Source organism: Saccopteryx leptura, chromosome 7 (assembly GCF_036850995.1).
Source record: "Saccopteryx leptura isolate mSacLep1 chromosome 7, mSacLep1_pri_phased_curated, whole genome shotgun sequence".
Classification (NCBI taxonomy): domain Eukaryota; kingdom Metazoa; phylum Chordata; class Mammalia; order Chiroptera; family Emballonuridae; genus Saccopteryx; species Saccopteryx leptura.
In genome coordinates this window covers 65172029-65192969 of record NC_089509.1, presented here as the reverse complement: position 1 = coordinate 65192969, position 20941 = coordinate 65172029, and the positions used below count along the sequence as shown (strand labels likewise).

At 39.1% G+C, this 20941-nt stretch overlaps 1 protein-coding gene across 3 annotated transcripts in view; it reads left to right on the top strand.

Moving 5' to 3' along the window:
• Positions 1-20941, top strand: part of CCDC141 (coiled-coil domain containing 141) — a 242337-nt gene that overhangs the window by 87458 nt on the left and 133938 nt on the right. The gene's annotated exons all lie outside the window — the stretch shown is intronic.

Sequence of the window (20941 nt, the reverse complement as noted above, 5' to 3'; positions counted from 1 at the left end):
GAAAGGCAGTAGATTGCATTTATCTAGACTGAAGTCTGTCTCATAGGGATCATACTGCCTTTGTTTGTTTTTGCGTCTCTTTGAACACAGCAGTATACATAGGAGTTCAGTGTTTGCTTTGAATATTTGCCTGACTGATCAAAGGTACAGTTACAAAGACTGTTATGACTGATGATTTTTAAAGTTCTTTAAAGATTTTTGGCATTTAGTTTGTCTACTTAACAAAATATTTTTGGAAATTATATAAGAATTTATTCTGTGCATGTCAAACAAGTTTTATCATTGAAAATTTTATCAAAACCCCTAAGTAGTAAGCACAAGAAATAACCTGAATAGCATAGGGTAATTACTTCCTTTAAAACAAAAAGGGCATGTTCACATAATTAATCATACTTTGGGGTTATGGTCACTGTAACTGTGAATTTATGATTTCTTACAGCCCTAAGGACAGTTGGAGTAGAATATTTGTTAGCATATAATCTCAATTCTAATAGGATACAGTTCTTATTGTACTTTACAATTTACATTTGTAGCACTGATACTCATAAATAAAAAACATAGATATTCTTTCCACCATTATCCTAATGTTGTAAGGGGCTTAAGAAGTAAATTTTTTTTAATTTTATTTTTTTTATTAATGTTAATGGGGTGACATCAATAAATCAGGGTACATATATTCAAAGAAAACATGTCCAGATTATTTTGTCATTCACTTATGTTGCATACCCATCACCCAAAGTCAGGTTGTCCTCCGTCACCTTTTATCTAGTTTTCTTTGTGCCCCTCCCCCTCCCCCTCCCCCTCTCCTTCTTCCCTCCTGTGCCCCCCCTCCCCCCCACCCCCGGTAACCATCACACTCTTGTCCATGTCTCTTAGTCTCGTTTTTATGTCCCACCAATGTATGGAATCATGTAATTCTTGTTTTTTTCTGATTTACTAATTTCACTCCGTATAATGTTATCAAGATCCCACCATTTTGTTGTAAAGGATCCGATGTCATCATTTCTTATGGCTGAGTAGTATTCCATAGTGTATATGTGCCACATCTTCTTTATCCAGTCTTCTATTGAAGGGCTTTTTGGTTGTTTCCATGTTTTGGCCACTGTGAACAATGCTGCAATGAACATGGGGCTGCATGTGTCTTTACGTATCAATGTTTCTGAGTTTTTAGAGTATATACCCAGTAGAGGGATTGTTGGGTCATAAGGTAGTTCTATTTTCAGTTTTTTGAGGAACCACCATACTTTCTTCCATAATGGTTGTACTACTTTACATTCCCACCAACAGTGAATGAGGGTTCCTTTTTCTCCACAGCCTCTCCAACATTTGCTATTACCTGTCTTGTTGATAATAGCTAATCTAACAGGTGTGAGGTGGTATCTCATTGTAGATTTGATTTGCATTTCTCTAATAACTAATGAAGATGAGCATCTCTTCATATATCTGAAGAAGTAAATTTTTAATCAGAAATATATTTTATTATAAAAAGTGAATCATAGAAAATTACTAAACTATAAGGAAAATAAAAGTAAATCATTCAAACACAAGATAACCATTCTTAATAGTATCTTTATACATTCCCTTTCAATCTTTTCATGTACAAACCTAGAAACACATAGCATCAGAGTTATGCTTTCTTTATTTATGACTTTATCATGCTGTTTTTCTATGTAACCTAATAAGTAACCTTTAGTTGCAAACTATTTCATTATATGGATGAATTAATATTGCATATTATAATTTGATTATATGTAGAAGTTAAACCATATGAATATCCAAGCAAATATTATTTTTTTAAGTGGTACAAATTTCTGATAAACACCATTATGTTTCAGACAAATCAATTGCTGTTTTAAACAACTGCTTCCTTTCAGGGTCCTGACCCACTCAGGACCTGGCAATGTTTAACCCAGAAAAGAGAGACTAGGAGGAGTTGTCTCAGAAGCTATACTTATCCACAGCGATTCCATAGGGAAGAAATGCTAACCCTGCGTGACCGTTACAGGGAAGGAAAGTTCTGTAGGCCAAGAAGCAGGAGACATTCCTGAGGCTGTGGAAGGTGGGCCTTGCTGATCTCAAAACTCCCTTGAAGGTTCAGATTCCATCAAGGAGACAGGCCTCAGGTTACAGTGTCAGCTGTGCTTGTTATTGTAGGAGCAACAGGAGTGTAGAAAGCACTCTTTCAGAGTTGGCCTGGGGAAATAACATTTCTGAAAACTGGGGACAGTACCTCACTCATCTTGGAATTCCTAGTACTGAGAGCAGTGCCTAGTGTAAATAAGATGTTTGTTTCACCTAATCTGTGGTGGCGCAGTGGATCAAGCGTCGACCTGGAACACGGAGGTCGCCGGTTCAAAACCCTGAGTTTGCCTGGTCAAGGCACATATGGGAGTTGATGCTTCCTGCTCCTTCCTCCTTCTCTTTCTCTCTCTCTCTCTTCTATAAAATGAATAAACAAATAAAAATTAAAAAAAAAAAGATGTTTGTTTCACATCTATTAAGCCCTTTTAACTGTGAAGAAGAATGAAACATTCTTTTAGTTTCTACAATTCTCTGGTTACTTTAGATAATCATTTAGTCTCTTTTTACCTGTCCATCTACTTATTATCTTTATTTATTTAACAACAACAACAACAACAAATGGCCCGCTACAGTGGAGTTACACAAACTCTTTAATTCATCATAAATCTTTGGCTTGGTCATTCACTTGCTTTATTATTTCTCCCTTCATCCTCTGTCCCCCTACAGTCCCATCCTCAAAGGCACCACTCTAAAGGGTTCAATGTGCCTTTAGACATATTTGCACTCCTAAAGTGTATGCAGTTACATATTTTCAAATTTGCATAACTAGCGCTGAGGTGTAGCTCTCATTGTGTTTCTTCCCTACAGCACCGCTTACATCTAGTTTACTCTGTTCCCTGCGCTCTTCACTATGGTAACACCTAGATGCCATGTGATGCTGGAAAGTTCTATTACGAAGATAACTGTTGTTCTAGTTCTACCCTTCATAATTTTAACTGCCTCCCTTTCCTTCGTCCCTTCCTAATACCTTGTTCCTTGATTCCACTGATTATTCTCCTGACTTCCTGCTATTCAGCCCTTCTGCCAAATTCTTCACCTAGTTTTCACCACTAATCCCTTACAGTGATTCTTTTCATAACTATCTTTTTCCTGCTTCATCTGTCTGATGTCCTTCCTTAATCTTAATGTATACTTTATTTATATATTAAATTTTGGATCTCTCCAGTGCATTAGTTCCGTTTCCTCTGACTGAGGTGTTCAGATGTCATTTTCTCCTGTGAGTTAATATTCCCTCGGTATATCAGCAACTTTGATAGGTAAAGCCTGAGTGATGTGAAAACTGGTGCTCTAACTTGTCCCTTTCCAAATGAGGTGCTGGGGGACATGGTGCCCCTGCTGTTAACAATTATGGTTCAACCATTCCCAGTTTTTCCCCCCAAACCCCAGACACATGCAAAGAAGGATACCCCTTGGAAGACCTCCCACTGATTGGACTCTGGACCCTGCTTTGTTCCAAGACCCATTTTCCTGGGTTATATTCTATCCAGATCCCATGGTGGAGACTTGGAGAAGGCACACCAAGAACAGATCGGGGTGCTTATTTCTCAGATATTATTAGCTCACGACTGGTCAAATTCTAGTGCTATGCTGATGTTGTATCTCTCCTCTGACTAGTGCTGGGCTAGGCTACTACTTTTTTTTCTGGAAAGGTACACTGACAAACAATGATGAGTCAGGTGGAGATGTTGATGGTTGAAATAGGATTCTTCCACAAAGTCACAAAGTTCTTGTGAAGTTGTGAGAAAAGCATTTCAGGGACCTCTGCATAGAAGAATGTGAGCAATTGTGGCAAGGTTTATTGGAGTAAAAACAAAGAACTGTACCCAGGTGCCTGGTGTCTCCTACACAACCAGGAGACTTAGCTTCATTTCACTGCAGATGAAGCACTGGGCCTGGTGAGCATAAGTGCCCACCAGGAGGGTCAGGACTCAGAATGGTAATGCCATCACCCAGGGCTCTGCCAGTCCAGCAGAGTCTCTGCTCCACACCCAGACCCACACTTGGAGCCCCTGGCTGTCACAGGAGAAAATTCCCACAAACCTGGGTCTTTATTATGTGTTGATTATATTATTCAGGGCTTAGGACAGAGAAGGCTTTAAAACTAACTAACTGATCTCTTAACTGGCTCTTCTTCGACTTGTACTGGTCCCTCCCCCTATCCAATCTGTCTTTTCCCCATATTTTCCCAGGCTAAACTCCACGCTTTATGTTGCCATTTTGGCTCCTACACAAGTCTTAAATTTTTGCCTCATCGCTTGGTTTCTACTGCACAAGCCCTTACCTCCCTCCCCCTGCGCCATCTTGGTCTCTAGTGGGCAGACACCCAGCAGAATCACTTCCCTTTTATTGTTTACTCCTCTCCCCATAGATGAGGTGAGTGTATCTGTTGTCTCCTGGGGAGATTGGAAAACCAGTCCTTCCTCCCTACCCTGGGTCAGGGATGTTACAGTAATCCATTTGGCAGGGATTCAGCTATCCCCTGGGGAGTCTGAAACTATAACTTCCAGACTTGAGCCTGATTAAGTGTAACTCCCAGACTCATCAGGCCCAGCCAGTCTAGCTCCCTTGTCTTCTGTTAACTCCTAGCGGTCTACTCTAGCAGAAAGAGAGAAAGCATCATACCAGAAAGTTTTTACCTGGCTTTATCTCCTGTCTATGGTATCCAACTTTATTGTTCCAGATGGCCAGTGACCCTGACACTGAGACTCAACTACCTTTTGGCTCCTCAAGGAAGGTTTCTTATCTATAAACTTTACTCTCACTTGTTGGCCTTTACAGGAAGGACTGGCTACATAGTGTATAGGTTCAGTGTGAAATAAAAATGTAAAGGTTTTCTTTAAAAATTGAGATTTCATAAGTAAATCAGAAACAACCAGGAACTGCATTATTCCATACGTAGGTGGGACATAAAAGTGAGACTAAGAGACATTGATAAGAGTGTGGTGGTTACGGGGGGAGGGGGGAGAAGGAGAGGGAAAGGGGGAGGGGGAGGGGCACAAAGAAAACTAGATAGAAGGTGACAGAGGACAATCTGACTTTGGGTGATGGGTATGCAACATAATTGAACGACAAGATAACCTGGACATGTTATCTTTGAATATATGTATCCTGATTTATTGATATCACCCCATTAAAAAAATAAAATTATTAAATAAAAAAAAATTTGAGATTTCAGTGTAGCAACTGCAGAACATGAGCCGAAGCATGGAGCCCTTCTGAGCACAGGGTCCTGTGTGATGACACAGGTCACTGGACAATGAAGCTGGTCTTATTTGCAGTGTTAAGATTTCTGGAAGGACCTAGTAACCTTTGATGGTTAAACATTTTCCTTAGCTATCTTTATTAACCTCTTCCAACCTAGACTAGCAAGTTCTTTAAAAATAGAGGTAATAATGATATTATAGGCTGCATCTACATGGAGAAAAAATCAGGTTGAAATTCCTGCTATGTTACTTACTGTGCAATACTGGGTCCACTTGACCTCTCTGAGTCTCACCTTCCTCACTAGCAAGGAGGAGCCTAGCCACAACTCAATTAGAACATATTTGTGAAAACATCCACAGAATGTGATTTTCCAAAAATGTTGTTTTCTTTTCCATCCTTGAAGTAAATGTTCAAATAGCTTTCATCTGTGATTTTTCAACGGTCTCATTCATTATTCTTAGAGAAGGATTCCAATTTAATATGTATTTCAACAGGAAGAAGCATATTCCATTTTGGACTTTTATTTGGGTGTGAGTATGACTTTTATTTGGGGACTCTTCCTCTCAAAGGAGATTTAACATAGAAATAAGACCTCCAGCTGGGGACTCATTAGTGAAAACTCCTGTAAATAATCTGGTTACACAGGGAAAGTAGGTGTTTCTGCTTCTCACAGCTAACTCAAACAGCAGGAACTCTTCTGTATTGCTTATTAGTTTCCTTAGTAAGCTCTTTCTAAATAAACTTTGAAAATACTTTATCATTTTTTCTATAATGCATTTAAATAAGAAATAAGGCAACTTTCACATCTCTTAATGTGATAACTTATTCAGAATGTGTTGAAGGAATTAAACTAAAGGATTTTTAGATACAACTGTTGACTATGAGTAATTGTATTAAATTATACTTTCTTTACTAAATATGAACACATATTTTCCTTTTACATAGTAATCAATAAAGAAATAGGAAACATCGGTAATTATAAATCATCCTTTGGTTAAGAACCGTAAATACTAGATTTTAATCTTTATTAATTTGATCCCCTAAGGCTTCAATTCAACCTTTGGAGCTCAGAATTTGTTGTAGGATATATTAAAATAATATGTATTGCCTGACCAGTGATGGTGCAGTGGGTAGAGCATTGACCTGGGATGCTGAGGTCCCAGGTTCAAAACCCTGAGGTTGCCAGTTTGAGTGTAGGCTCATCTGGCTTGAGCGCAGGCTCACCAGCTTGAGTGAGGAGTTGCCAGTTTGAGCATGGAATCATTGACACAATCTCATGGTCGCTGGCTTGAGCCCAAGGAGTCACTGGCTTGGCTCAAAACACCCAGTCAAGGCATGTATGAGAAGCGATCAATGAACAACTTAAGTTCAACAACAATGAGTTGATACTTCTCATTTCCCTTCCTGTCTCTGTCTCTCTCTTTGTCTTTCTCTCTCCTTTGCTAGAAAAATAAAAATACATACATAAAATAATATGTGTGGGGAGGGAGGTAGAGTAGTGTATAAGGGGGATAAATGGTGATGGATGGAGACTTGTCTTGGTGTGGTGAGCACAAAAAGCAGTGTACAGATGATGTGTTGTGGAATTGTACATCTGAAACCTGTAAAGTTTTGTTAACTAGTGTCAGCACAATAAATTCAATAAAAAGGAAAACAGTTATGTAAACACACACTTTCTTATTATCTCCTTTGAGGAAGCATAATTATTTCTTCTTCTACATATCAGAAATAATGTTCATATAAAAAAAACAGTCCTCAGGAACCAACCTGTACTTCTGTTGTGAGGAAAACTTTTCCTCTTCTAACTTGGGTCCAGTGATTGGGGGCCTGCAAATTAACTGACAATAGATATGTTAACAGGAGTAAGGACAGGTTGGTTTTCACACATGCACAGGAGAGCTCCCAATAATGGAAAACTTGTGTAAGAGCCCAGAGTAAAGGTTTATTTACTTATCATTTTAAGGATGGTACAGTGTGGAAGGATCCCTTAAGTGTTAAGCTTTTTGGTGCTCATAGAACCTTGATTATGTCTTCTTCCTGGCTGGAGGTTTCCCAGTTATAGCTGCTGAATCTGCACTTTCTAGTACTAAGTAAGGGTCAGTCTTCCCATCAGGAAACTTCCCAGGAAGGGTGACAATGGTAGCTGTAGTTTTAGAAGACTGCTTAAGTTTAGATCATAGTGTTAAGCCAAATTCGGAGGGACCCAAAACATGAAAGACAGGAACAAGGTCCGTCGTTTGCACATCAAAGCTTTATTGTCTAGCTTGGCCAAGCAGCGGCAGCTCCAACAGAAATCTGAGGGAGAGCGCGCCGGCCCTTTGTCCTACTTAGTTTTTATAGTTTTGTAAGTGGGAAGTACAGAAGTAAAAATTGCAATTAGGAGCCCTTTACCACTATTGGTTATAGTCATATGTCCTTTAACATGATAGGACCATGTTCAATTTGCAAGCCATACATCATTTTGGAGAAAACAAAATTTACAAGTCAACACAATGGTAGAAAGATGTCTCTTTACATATTAAAAGACATTCCTATATTTCCTAGTGTTTATCTGCCATCTCTCTGTCCAGAGTCACACGTGTTAACCACACGCATTTACATAGGAGAGGTAGTTTCCTGGGGACAAATGCCCGCAAATGGCTCATTGCTATAAGAAAAGGTTTATTTTGGCTTTTCTCTTTCTGCGCCTGGCTAGCCATTCACCCCTTTCCCTACAGGTGTGGTGGAATGTCTGGGAATCCATGTTTTCCTTCCCTTTGCATTTACAATACAATGTTAAGGGCCATCCTGACTATGCCAATCACACAGTACAGAGACTACTCTCACAATTTCTCTGCACACCTTAACCCAAATTAATAAAATGTTCTCCAGGCCTCTTATAATATTAATATTAATTCTGTAGCCTTTGGTACTTTACAACACCTGCAGGTAAAATGGCTCAGTGGCTCCTCAATAGTTCTTTCTGTGGCTGCTGAGTTTTCAGACATTTTCAGTTTAAAGCACTTTTTATACCATTATAATGAGTGCTGAATCCCTCACTTCGCAGCTTCAGTTCAGGTCCATTGTAGTTGGTGCATGCTAGGAATTCTGTGCAATTTGTTTGGGGCATTAGGGTTTTTTTTTAATTTATCACCAATCTTAAAGTTTTGAAGTTTTTATCAAAAGAGAAATTCAGATTTTCTTCTCCCTCCAAAAAACTGGAATGTCTGTCAATATCAAGCTCACCTTTCCATATAAACATAGCAGCTCTTGGCTAGAGCCCGGTATAGCTCTTTCCTTTAGAAAAGGCATGTACATTCCAGTTTGCCACAGACCTCACCATTCCTACTATAAAACCTCCCCTCCCACCTTTGCTTTGCCTACATTATGTGCCCAGCCCCTGTAAGCATTTGGACTTGACATATGATGGGTAATAAGGTACCTACCATTCAAGTGGAATAGTAACTAAACTTATTTGCATTTTAGAAGATGACTTTTGGAATAATAATAAGAAGAATGGAAGGTAGTGATATTGAAGTCAGGAAAGTCACTTAGAAAACTATTGTACTTTGAGTGAGAGTGGTTTTAGAAGGGGCATGTTGACTTTTTGAGATGGAAATAATTAATCCCCATTTTAAAGGCTTAAAGGAGATTTACAGCCTTGTTATTCAGAGTGTGGCTACCAGAAGCAACAGCAGCAACATCTGGAAATCTTAGCAATGCTCATTGTCAGAATCTACACACCAAATCAGTTGAGTCAGAATCTGCAATTTTTCCTCAGAGAATCTGAATTGACACTAAAGTGTAAGAGGCACTGACTTAAAGGTTCTCCCTATATATTTCATGTAAGTCCATATTCTCCTTAATTTTCATAAATGAACATATATTCTTTACAAAATCCTTGATTAATAATAATCTTTGAAGTTCTGGGAGAGAAACACACTGAAAATGGTGTATAGAAACATATTTAATGTTTTCATATGGTAGAATTCACAATCTTCAGATTTAAGACTAAAACCATCTTCCATGATTCATCATCTAATCCAATTTTCCAAGTCATTGAAAATATTTCCCAGTTGTTGCTAAGTGATTTCATAAATTGGATTTGTGATCTTGGCCTCAAGTTTCTTTGAATATTATTTAGGAATCTTAAAAAAATACCAATGCTTAGACCCCACGGAATCTTTATCCAAAGGGAAAAGTCAATTTAAAGTTACAAAATACTTATAACTATGTGATAAAGAAGTAAAGCAGCCTGACCTGCGGTGGCACAGTGGGTAAAAGCATTGACCTGGAACACTGAGGTTGCCGGTTCGAAACCCCGAGCTTTCCTGGTCAAGGCACATATGGGAGTTGATGCTTTCTGCTCCTCCCTCCCTTCTCTCTCTGTCTCTGTCTCTGTCTCTCTCTCTCTCTGTCTCCTGTCTCTAAGATGAATAAATAAAATCTAAAAATAAATAAAAATAATTTAAAAAAAGAAGTAAAGCAGAATCTCTTGCAAGCTTATTCAAGTAATTGAAATGCATAGTTATCATCAGAGAATCACTACAAGAAAGTGACTCCTTAAAAATGTTTATTGCATTATTTTTCAGATTACATAATACATTCTAATATTAGAAAAATTAGAAAATACATAAACCTGAAGAAAATTAAAATCACTCATGGTGTGTAGATGTGTACGAAAATGAGAAAGACTATAAAACACACATAATATTGAATATTCCAGAACTGTGTGTATATGTGTATATATACACCATGTGTGTGTGTTTATATACAAAATTGTGTATGTGTTGTTTTACAGTGTGATTTTTTCCAGTTATCATAAATATTTCTCCATTAAAATGCATATTTTAAATGTTTTTCAATGACTGCATGTTATTGAACCATGTAGCTGTACGGTATCATACATTATTTGAGGCAGCAACACATAGTATCTCAGAATATACAGTGGAGTGAATGGTACACTCCCCGGGCCTGGAGTTAAGTCCCCACCTCTCTGCTTATTTCTGATGTACTCTTAAGTAGATTTCTTGTCTATCTGAACCTGGGCTTTCTTTCTCTTTTTTTAAGAGGGTAATAATTGTATCTAAGTCATATAGTCATTGTGAAGATTAGTTATGTTCTCATATGACAGTGCTTAGCACAGTGCCTTGTACAACACAACCAAAACATGATACAGGCCTTGTCTTTTAAATGGTGGTAAAATAAACATAACATAATGTGTGGTCAGTAGTTGTGGCCATTGTGGCCATGCAGATTCAGATTTTCATTGGATTCGGGCAGACGGTAAAGAAATAGTGGGGCTAAAAAATAGAGGGCCATTCCTTTATTAAAATCTTGCACCTGCCAACAAGCAAACACACAGGGAAAACACTTCCCTCTTTGTTCAGACCTCACAAAGCCCTGACATATTCTCCGGTTCCACAACCAGGAGAATCTTCCCCAGTTTCTCCTAGAATCAAAGGCCTCATCAGTCTCAGCGGAGCTCACAAAAGCCCCTCAGCTCTGGTTCCCCATCTGCAGACCTTCTCCCTTCTCTGCCAACATGGCTGCTTCTTCAGCACTCGGCATTACCTCTGCTCTCCCTACAAAACATGGCTTCTCTCTGCCTCTTCTCCTTCTTCTCTCCTTTTCAAAACTTTCTGGCGGGAAAACCTCTCCTCCAGCAAACATTAGCAAGATAATGGTCCTTCCCAAGCAGGAAGGTAATTTGCAATTTCACAGATCACATATACCTGGTGCTGCCCAGCCTCCAATGCAAACTGCAAGTGAGCAAACATCAAAATCATATTCTACAAACTTATTTGTCCAACACATAATATTTACCTTTAGTGACTTTGAGTATATTCACAATGTTGTATAATGATCACCCCTATATGGTACTAAAACACTTTCATGATTCTCAAAAAGAAGACTGTACCCATCAAACAGTCAATACATTCCTTTCTCCTCCCCGTCCCTGACAACCATTTAGTCTGCTTTCTGTCTCTATGGATTTACCTATTCTGCATATGTCATGTAAATGGAGTCATACAATAAGTGGCCTTTTGAGTCTGGCTTCTTTCACTTCGCATGTTTTCAAGGTCATTCTATGTTGTAAAATGTGTCTATACACCATTGTCTTTTATGGCTGAAAATATATTCCCTTGTACAAATATACCACATTTTGTTTATCTACCCATCAGTTAGTGGACATTTGGGTTGTTTCTACCTTTTGTCTGTTATGAATAGAGTGCTGCAGTGAAAATTCACATAGAAGTTTTTGTTTAAGTACCTGATTATAATTCTTTTGAGTATATACATAGGAGTAGAATTTCTGGCTCATATGATATTTCTACATTTAACTTATTGAGGAATCACTGTACTGTTTTCAACAGCAGTTGTACCATTTTATACTCCCATCATAGATGTACAAGGGTTTTAATTTCAATACATCCTTGACAAAACTTTTGTGTGTGTGTGTGTGCATGTGTGTATAAAATATATATATATAAATTTTACAGCCATCTTGATGTGTGTGTGAAGTGCTATCTCCCATTGTTTTTTATTGAACTAAAGATGTTGAAGACTTTTTTTTCATGTGCTGGTTTGCCATTTGAATATCTCCTTTAAAGAAATGTCTATTCAATCCCTTTGCCAATAATGTCTTTTGATTAATAAAAAAAATTAATTTTGGTAAAGTCTATTTTAAAATTTTGTTGCTTATGCTTTTGATGTTATATCTATGAAATTATTGCCAAATTCAAGATCATGAAGGTTTACTTCTATTTCTTTTCTAAGAATTTTATCACTTTAGCACTTATATTTAGTTTTTTGATCCATTTTGAGTTAATCTTTTCATAAGATGTAAAGTAAGGGTCCAGCCTTATTCTTTCACACATAGATATCCAGTTGCCCCTGCACTACTTGTTGAAGAGACTATTCTTTCTTTATTGAATATCTTGGCACTGTTATTGAGAGTAATTGACTACAGATGGAACAGTTTATTTCTGGACTCTAACTCCTCTTCCACTGAGTTGTGTTTCTATCTTTATGACAGATTTGCACTGGTTTGACTACTGTAGTTTTGTCGTAAGTTTTGAGATCTAAAAGTGTGAGTTCTCTAACTTGGATCTTTTTCAAGATTGTTTTGGCTATTTGGGATCACTTGCAATTTGATATATTAGGATCAACTTTTCCATTCTTTCAAAAAAGACCATCAAAATTCTGATAGGGATTGTATCATATCTATAAGTGACTGTGGGGAATATTACCATTTTAAAAATATTAAGTTCTTCAATCCATGATCATAGAATCTTTCCAATCATCTAGGTATTTTTTTAAATAATATTTTATAATTTTAAGTATATGGGTTTTGCACCTCATTGGTTAAATGTATTCCTAAGTGTCTTATTCTTTTTGATATTATTATAAATGAAATTGTTTTCTTAATTTCCTTCTAGATAGCTAGTCTGTAGAAACACAGTGGATTTTTGTGCATTGACCTTGTACCCTGCAACTCTGCTGAATTAATTTATTAGCTCTAATAGTTTTGAGTATGCTTTAATATTTTTTTCTATATAATATATTATCTGTAAAATTTCTCATCCATATTCATTTGTCTCTGGCTCATCTGTCTAATTGTAAAAAACATTATTTCAGTGTATTCTAGATCAGTGCTTCTCCGACTACAGTAACTCATGAATTGCTTGGGGATCTTAAAATGCAGATTCTGATTTGTCAGGTCTAGGGCAGGGCCCAAGTGTCTGTAATTCTCACAAACTACAATGTAATGTTGATGCTACTGGTCTATGGACCTCCACTTGTGTAACACAGGTTATAAGGGGAAGGACTAAAGATAAATGAAAGAAAGTAAAGAGATGGCGTAGAAAGAAATATTGGGTCATAGTAAGAACTGCGAAGATTTAAGTCTAAAGAAAACTTTGAGTCTCTTAAGGTATAGGCATGACTGTCTGAGCTTGGTACTTGATTTCTTCCTATTGTTTGCATTTCTTCTTAGAGCCATTGAAGATCAAAACACAAGTATTTAAATTTTCTGATTGTTCCTTTTTAAGAATATAAATATTTCCTCAGAAATAACACTCATACGAACTATTTAGTACAAAAGGAGCTACTTACAGGTTTCTGGAGGGGTTCAGGGAGTGGATAGCAATATCTAGGGTTCTTATAACAGTTTCTGGGCTATCCAAATATTTCCCAAGTGCTTTACAAACATTGTTGAGCTATTTTTTCTCATTGTGGCATATAGTAACTGTATAAAGAAGTTGGCTATCCTGCTATTTGAACTTCCATTACATCTCCAAATTTCTTCACTGAAGGTATGTAAAAAAAAATGGTAAAACCACTTTAAAATATATTGCTCCAATAAATCAGCTCACATCTCTGATGACTATAAGGAAAACCTATAAAATGACACATTTTATTTCTTTTATAGTGTTTTATATAATTAAAAAAAAATAAAGTGGGGTCTGAATCTGCAGTGTCTCAAGGCAAAAATTAAATGAATCTCCAAACAGTAGAGACACCTGCATTAGTGCATTTCAATTCCTCTGTCTTCAGTTTAGTGAATAATTTGTTTTACTTGTCTGATTCTTTAATGAACTTCCCAATTAAAAGCGGATGTCACTTTCTCACAGAACATACATTAAAAACAGTTTCATTACTAACAGGCAAAATATGTATATAGCATTGACTTTGTCTGCAAGCATTAGGAACATCTGCAAAATAGTGGGATTTCTATAACATTACTATAGCTATAGCCTTAACTTGTGGGTTAATTTACAGCTTAGTGAACTGTATGCTTTCATTTCTAAGGAAAATTTGATTTACAAAGTCCTTTGGAAATATGTATGCCTATCTAAGAAGGGAATGAGTCAAAAAAAGCAAAGAAAGAATATTGTGATCACAAGGTTTCAAACTACCTGCTGTACTTTGTTTATGGAATCGTCACCAACTCGTTAAGTTTCAGTGCTTAAAGAAAGTTTTTCCCTTTGTTATTTTTTTTAGTTGTGACTTTCACCAAAATTCTTCCTACATATTCTTTCTTCTCTTTTTCCTCCTCATAGTTGACATCCCTTAAATAAAAATTTCCACAATGCCTCACTTTTATAGTAACTATTATTGAAACTCAAGGTTATATTACTATCATAATAGGGCTAGTGAAACTGAATCTATTTCAGGTGGGCACCTGAGATGGCATTTTTTTTTATAGTTTAACATGGTCATAAGACTAAATCTCTACAACCTTCCTGTGCTACTTCCGTGTCCATCTGGTGACATTCTGTGCTGTGGCCCTAGATTACCTTGATGTTCTTATCCAAAAGGCCTTCACTTCAGTTTCCCACTCAGGTGGCCCCACTTGGTTCCATGGCGTGACCCAACACTGCTCTTATCACCCCCTCTTTCCTTCCATCTTCTCCTGGCCTCCCTCCCTGTCCCATTCAGCATGGGCCAAGGGCATTTGTGAGCCAACTCAATCACCCCTTTTCTCTGTTTCTTCCTACATCTGAAAGATGAAACAATTAGAATAATTTTTCAGATTAGATCTGTTTAAAAAGTAAATGATCTATTATCAGTTAACCTTACAAATTCATTTCTTTGTTATCTGTTAATAATTCTCTGCTCTCTACCCTGTAACAACAGGTCCAAAACTTTAAAAAATTCTCATCCAAGCTTTACTTAACCTCAGAGTCATTTAGTCATACAAAATAAAAATTGCCTGACTTTTTTCCCTCTGCACTGTTTATCTCTTTTTCCACTTGTCTTCTGTTTACTTTTTTTTTTTTTTTGAGAGAGAGAGAGAGAGAAAATGAGAGAGAAAGACATGAAGGGAGGGTGAGAAGCATTAATTTTAGTTGCTTTCACTTTAGCTGTGTGCTGATTGCTTTTCTTACATGCCTTGACTAGGGCTGAGCCAGTGTCCCCTTGCTCAAGCCAGTGACCTTGAGCTTTTCATGCCAGCAACCTTTAGGCTCAAGCTGGAGAGCTTTGGGATTGTCTGGATGATTTCCTGACCAGTGACCTCGTGCTGATGAGCCCATGCCCAGTAACCTCAGTGTTCTGGGTTGATGCTTTATCCGCTGTGCTACCTCTGGTCATGCAGTCTTCTGTTTACTTTCTTTATCTTTCCTTTCTTATTTTCTTATTAAGTGAGAGGCGGGTAGGCAGAGAGACAGACTTCCGCTTGCGCCCAACCGGGATGCACCTGGTGATACTCTGCCCATCTGGGGTCACTGTTCCATCACTTGGCAACTGAGCTATTTTTAGTGCTTTAGGTGAGGCCATAGGGCCATCCTCAGTGCCCAAGGCCAACTTTGCTTGAGCTGTTAGAGCTGTGGTTGTGGTGGAGTGGGGGCAGTAAAGGGAGGGGTGAAGAAGCATATGGTAGCTTTTCCTGTGTGCCCTAACTGAATATCAAACCTGGGACTTCCACACACCAGGCTGATGCTCTACTGCTGAGCCAACTGGCCAGGGCCTTTGTTTACTTTCAATTACCCTCTCTTTCCAAATTTAAGGCTTCATCCACTTTTCTAAACTCCACCTTTCCCATCTCTATATTTTGTCTCTTTTCATTCCTAATACTTCACTTTCCAGTTACCCTTTCTTCTTCCTTCAATGAAATTTTAATCCCACAAAATTGAAAACAAAGATATTGCTGCTTAATCCTTAAGACACTAACCCACCTTTTTCTTGACTATTGTACTGGGTTGAATTGTGTCCCCTGACATTCATATGTTGAAGTTCTAACTCCTAATATCTCAGAATGTGATCTTATTTGGAAATAGAGTCATTGCAGATATAATTAGTTAAGATGAGGTCATTAAAGTGGACCCTAGTTAAATATCCCCCTTTAAAAAGGGGAAATTTGAACACAGAGGTAGACACGTAAAGGTAGACGATGTGAAGAGACACAGGGAGAAGGTGGCCATGTGCAAGGCCAGGAGAGAGGCTGGACCAGGTCCTTCCCTCATAGTTCTCAGAAAGAACCAATCGTGTTGACACCATGGTTTCAAACTTCCAGCCTCTGAAACTGTGAGAGAAAAAGTTTTGTTGTTCAGGCTACTGAGTATGAGGTACTTTGTTACAACAGCTCTAGGAAACCACTACAACTACTTCAGTTTCTGCCTGCTTGGCCTCCCTCTGCTTACCCCACACCTAGTTTACCACATTATGAGAAGCTGCTCTTTCCCAAGTAATTGACAACTTGAAGCTCTCTGGTGTTCTCTGAGGCACTGCTTTCTCTACTTCCTTCATCTTTGGGATGGCTCCTTCTAAATCTTTCATTGTCCTCTTCCTCCATCCTCACTTTGCATACAATGCCTAATCTTTGGCTCTTTTCTTATTTCATATATTTTTCATGGTGGAATTGTCTAATGCCATGATGACAATATCACTTTTATCTTGATTTCTAGACACTTTAAAAAAAATCTTGGCCCTGGCCAGTTGGCTCAGTGGTAGAGCATGGACCTGGCATGTGGAAGTCCTGGGTTCAATTCCTGGTCAGGGCACACAGGAGAAACAACTATCTGCTTCTTCACCCCTCTCCTCTCTCTCTCTCTCTCTCTTCCCCTCCTGCAGCCATGGCTTGATTGATTTCAGCGCATTGACCCGAGGTGCTATGGATGGCTCCATGGAGTCTCTGCCTCAGGTGCTAAAAGTAGCTTAGTTGCAAGCATGGCCCCAGATGGGCAGAGCATCAGCCCAGACAGGGGTTGTTGGGTGGATCCTGTTGGGGCTCATGTGGGAATCTGTCTCTCTATATCTCCTCCTCTCACTTGGAAAAGAAGAAGAAGAAAAAAATCTCAACTCATACACCTTTTCTTAACTTCAGCCTTTTTGCTTTTTTATAAATTCCTGTTGAAGGTTTACATACCCATTTCTTACTGGTACTTCTAACTCAACTAAACTCATTTCTCTTATTTTCAATTCTCACCTCTTTGTCTCCTTCTCGCCTTCTCACCCCAGGACAGCCAATTTAGTTCGGGTTCTCAAAATTCTTAACTGAAGCTTTTGCAATTATGTTCTGTAGTAGTATAAATCTGAGCTTATAAACGACAATATTTGCATGAAATATTGCTTGTTCGTTTTAAAATTTAAAAAGTTTTTAATCAACAGAAGCCTGATTCTGAGCTCCCATCCTCCGACTGGCGGGACATTCGGTCTCTGGCATGTTGGAGTCCTCTTGCTCCAGGGATGGCAAGTGTTCCTGGGTCCATCTGGCAGCACAGCAGTATGGTCATCAGTGTACTCCGGTTCCCTCTGAAACCATCGTGTGTCTCCTGGGTGGAGACGGCAGTTTCAGTGGCTCTGCTGCTTCTGTGCCTGTTTGGGGCCCCAGGCTGGCCCACATGCCAGTCTCCCTGGAAGAAACACACAGCCTTCCCCATGGCACTGCTGTGAGAAGACTGCATCTCGACACAGCTCATCCTCCATCCAGCCTTCTCTCCAGTGCTAGCCAGACCTCCAGTCTTTCAGTGGCCCTCACCATTATCTATCCTTCACCACATCTGTCATAATATCTTCCATTGACTCAGTCTTTTTACAGAATACAGGAAGGGAAATGGCTTGCAGGTGACTTCTACTTTTGGTTCTAATATAAACTTCACTAATACAAAAGAAAATATTGACTGTCTTCTTGAAACAGGGCTGATAGCACAATATAGGAACGACACAATAAATTGTCCTGCCGCCTGCCTACCTGGCTTCTGAGTCTCCAGTCTTCCCATTTTGCAATTTATTTATATGTCATCAAAGTTACCTTTGGGCAAGCTGAGACTAGGATGTTTTTCTCAATTATCTCCAAGTACAAACTCTAATGGCATTTAAATCCCTCCTTGATCTGTCCTTTGCCTTCTCCCCAATCTGTAAATCGCCCTGATTCCAAGCTTGGACTGTGTTGGTCAAATAAGTTTGTAAAATAGGATTTTTATGTTTGCTCGCTTATAGTTTGCATTGGGGGCTGGGCAGCGCCAGGTATATGTGGTCTGTGAAATTGCAAATTACCTTCCTGCTTGGGAAGGGCCATTGTTTTGCTAATGTTTGCTGGTAGAGAGGTTTTCATGCCAGAAAGTTTTGAAAAGAGAGAGAAGAAAGAGAAGGAGAAAGAAGCCATGTTTGCAGAGTGAGAGCAGAGAGAATGCAGAGTGCTGAAGAAGAAGCCAGTTTGTGCAGAGAGAGAGAAGGTGCGCAGATGGGAACCAGAGCTGAGGGGCTTTGCGAGCTCTGCTGAGACTGGTGGGGCCTTTGATTCTAGGAGGAACTGGAGAAGATTCTCCTGGTTGTGGAACCAGATAATGTGTCAGGGCTTTGGGCGCTCTGAATGAGAGGGAAGTGTTTTCCCTGTGTGTTTGCTTGTTGTCTGGCGCAAGACTTTAATAACGGAATGGCCCGCCATTTTCTGGCTCCACTGTTTTTTTACTATCTGCCGAATCCAGTGAGAACCTGTATGTGAATGGCCATTACGGTCACGACTACTGGCCTGGTCCTTACAGACTGCTTGTCATGCTCGTGCCTACCACATATTTTCTCACCTCTGAGTCTTGTTTACTCTGACCCCTCAGCATAGAATTTCTTTTTCTTCTTATTCAAAGATAATCACGAATTATAGTGTTAGACTTGGCATGGGAAGAGTAAAGCCAAAAGAGAGGAACAGCCTAAAGTCATACAACTTGGTTACCTAAGAGGAGTCAAATAAAAATAGTGTGTGCTATCAACATGAAATCAGGGGCAATGTATTAGTAACTGAGTCAGGAAAGCTAAGCAGAAACAAGTGGTAAACAGAGTTTGGTGTGTGACTCAAAATTGGGCTCAACAGAAATTGGCCAAGAAGCAAGACAAAGCACCCACATTTAGGATGTTTGAATAATATTTTGAGTGTTAAAAAATAAAATTCAACTGAGTACACTTAAAGATCTTGTTGGCTCTATTCAACAATTCGTAATTTGGGCAGCACCCCATATAGAAGATAGAAATGAGCTCCAACAATCTGTTAAAATGGAAGACATATGGCAGAAGGGAGTGGAGATAAGAAAGTAGTACTAGCAAAAGCAGAGTGGTCATGGCATGGTCACTGTCGGGATGGTCAGGGTCTCTCAGGCAGCTGACCTCACTAGTGTTGATCAAGTACTTTCTGATTGACTGGTTTAAGATTCCATTTCTAGGGGAAGTGAAACTGTAATTAGCCTTTGTTTGGTGCCATGGGCTTAGTAGCATAAGTGACTCTTTGGGCCTGTTGTCTTGTTTTCAGCAGAAGTTAGTACATTGGGCAGATAAGATCTATCTAAAGCTCAATGTGTCTAGCCTAGAGGGTGAACCTATGCAGGTCTTAGCTGACAACCTCCTTGAGTCTAAGCATCAGTAAAGATTCCTTCTCGAGGGAGTTTTTGGATCCCTTCAGTGCTTGTCTTCTCTCCCTTTCTCACGGAGCATGGCTTATTGCTCAGTTAAAGGATCCTTTCCATCCTTCCTGCTATTTCAGTCTGATATCTCTACATGTTAAATTTCTCCACAGCTGTTAAATTTCTCAAAAATGGGAGCCATAGCATATTCATTTCTGGGTTTTCTGTAATACTCAGAAGAGTGGTCTGGGATAATGGAATAAAACACAGCTGGTGCTTGTTGAGTCAATGGATGACTCCACTGAAAAGAGAGCTGGCAGCAGAATGTTACCCTGTGTTGGGCCTACTGGACTTATAAATTTCTGTTGTTTATAAGTGACTTTCAGTGTGGCTGGGAAGTCACGAGCCACTTTCTACCTCATGATCATCACAAAACTACAGATTAAATAAAATTCTGTGGGAAGACTCTTGGCTCTAAGGCAACAGAGAAATGATGGTCAGCATTCGTGAAAGATGAATGCAGTGCTGCAGTCCTCAAATGTCTGAGGAAAGCAGTCTGATTCCCACTCATGTGTGAATGTCTGCCAACAGTTACCGCACTAAAGGGGTGTGTTTGCCTGCACACATCCACATCAAAGTCCAATAAGACACAAATGGGAGTTCGCAGGAAAGAAATTAAGGGTTTATTTTTAGGAAGTGGTGCATACCTGGAGACAGGTGAGCTAATACTCATAGACCTGGCTCCCTGGTGGGCATGGGTTACATGGGGAAAACTTTATTTATCGTGGGGACTAAAGGAGTTAGGGTTGTGGTCTCTGATTGGTTACTGATTGGTCCGCGCTAGGGTAGGAGGGAGCTGATCAGTGCATCTGGTCCTGATGCCAGCCATGCTGTTGCTTCATCGGTTTCACCTTTTTTCTGAGCCTGGAGCTGAAAATCAGCTGAGGCCTAGATGTTATCTCCAGTTGACCGAAACTGTGTCTGGGTTCAGCAAACCCAGGCTTTGTTCCTAAGATTATTAGATGCTGATGAGAACCTCAGTGTCCTGAGAGCTCGGCTGATTAGGGGAGTGGTGTCCCACAAAGGAGAAGGGGGCAGGCGAGTCCCGGTGCTGGGTGAGGCCAGTTTGAATCTGAAGGACAGAAAGGAGAAAAGGTCACATTAAAGAAATGAAGTTTTGACAGGTTACACAACTCTTTGAATATCCTTAACTTTTGTTTTTCTTTCTTTTCCCCCTTTTATTTTCTTCTTCAGCACCCCATCTCACCTCTGATGTTTTAAAGTGAATGTTTATTAACCCAAACACAAGAGTGGAGCCTCAGACAGTATTAAAAAGTGAA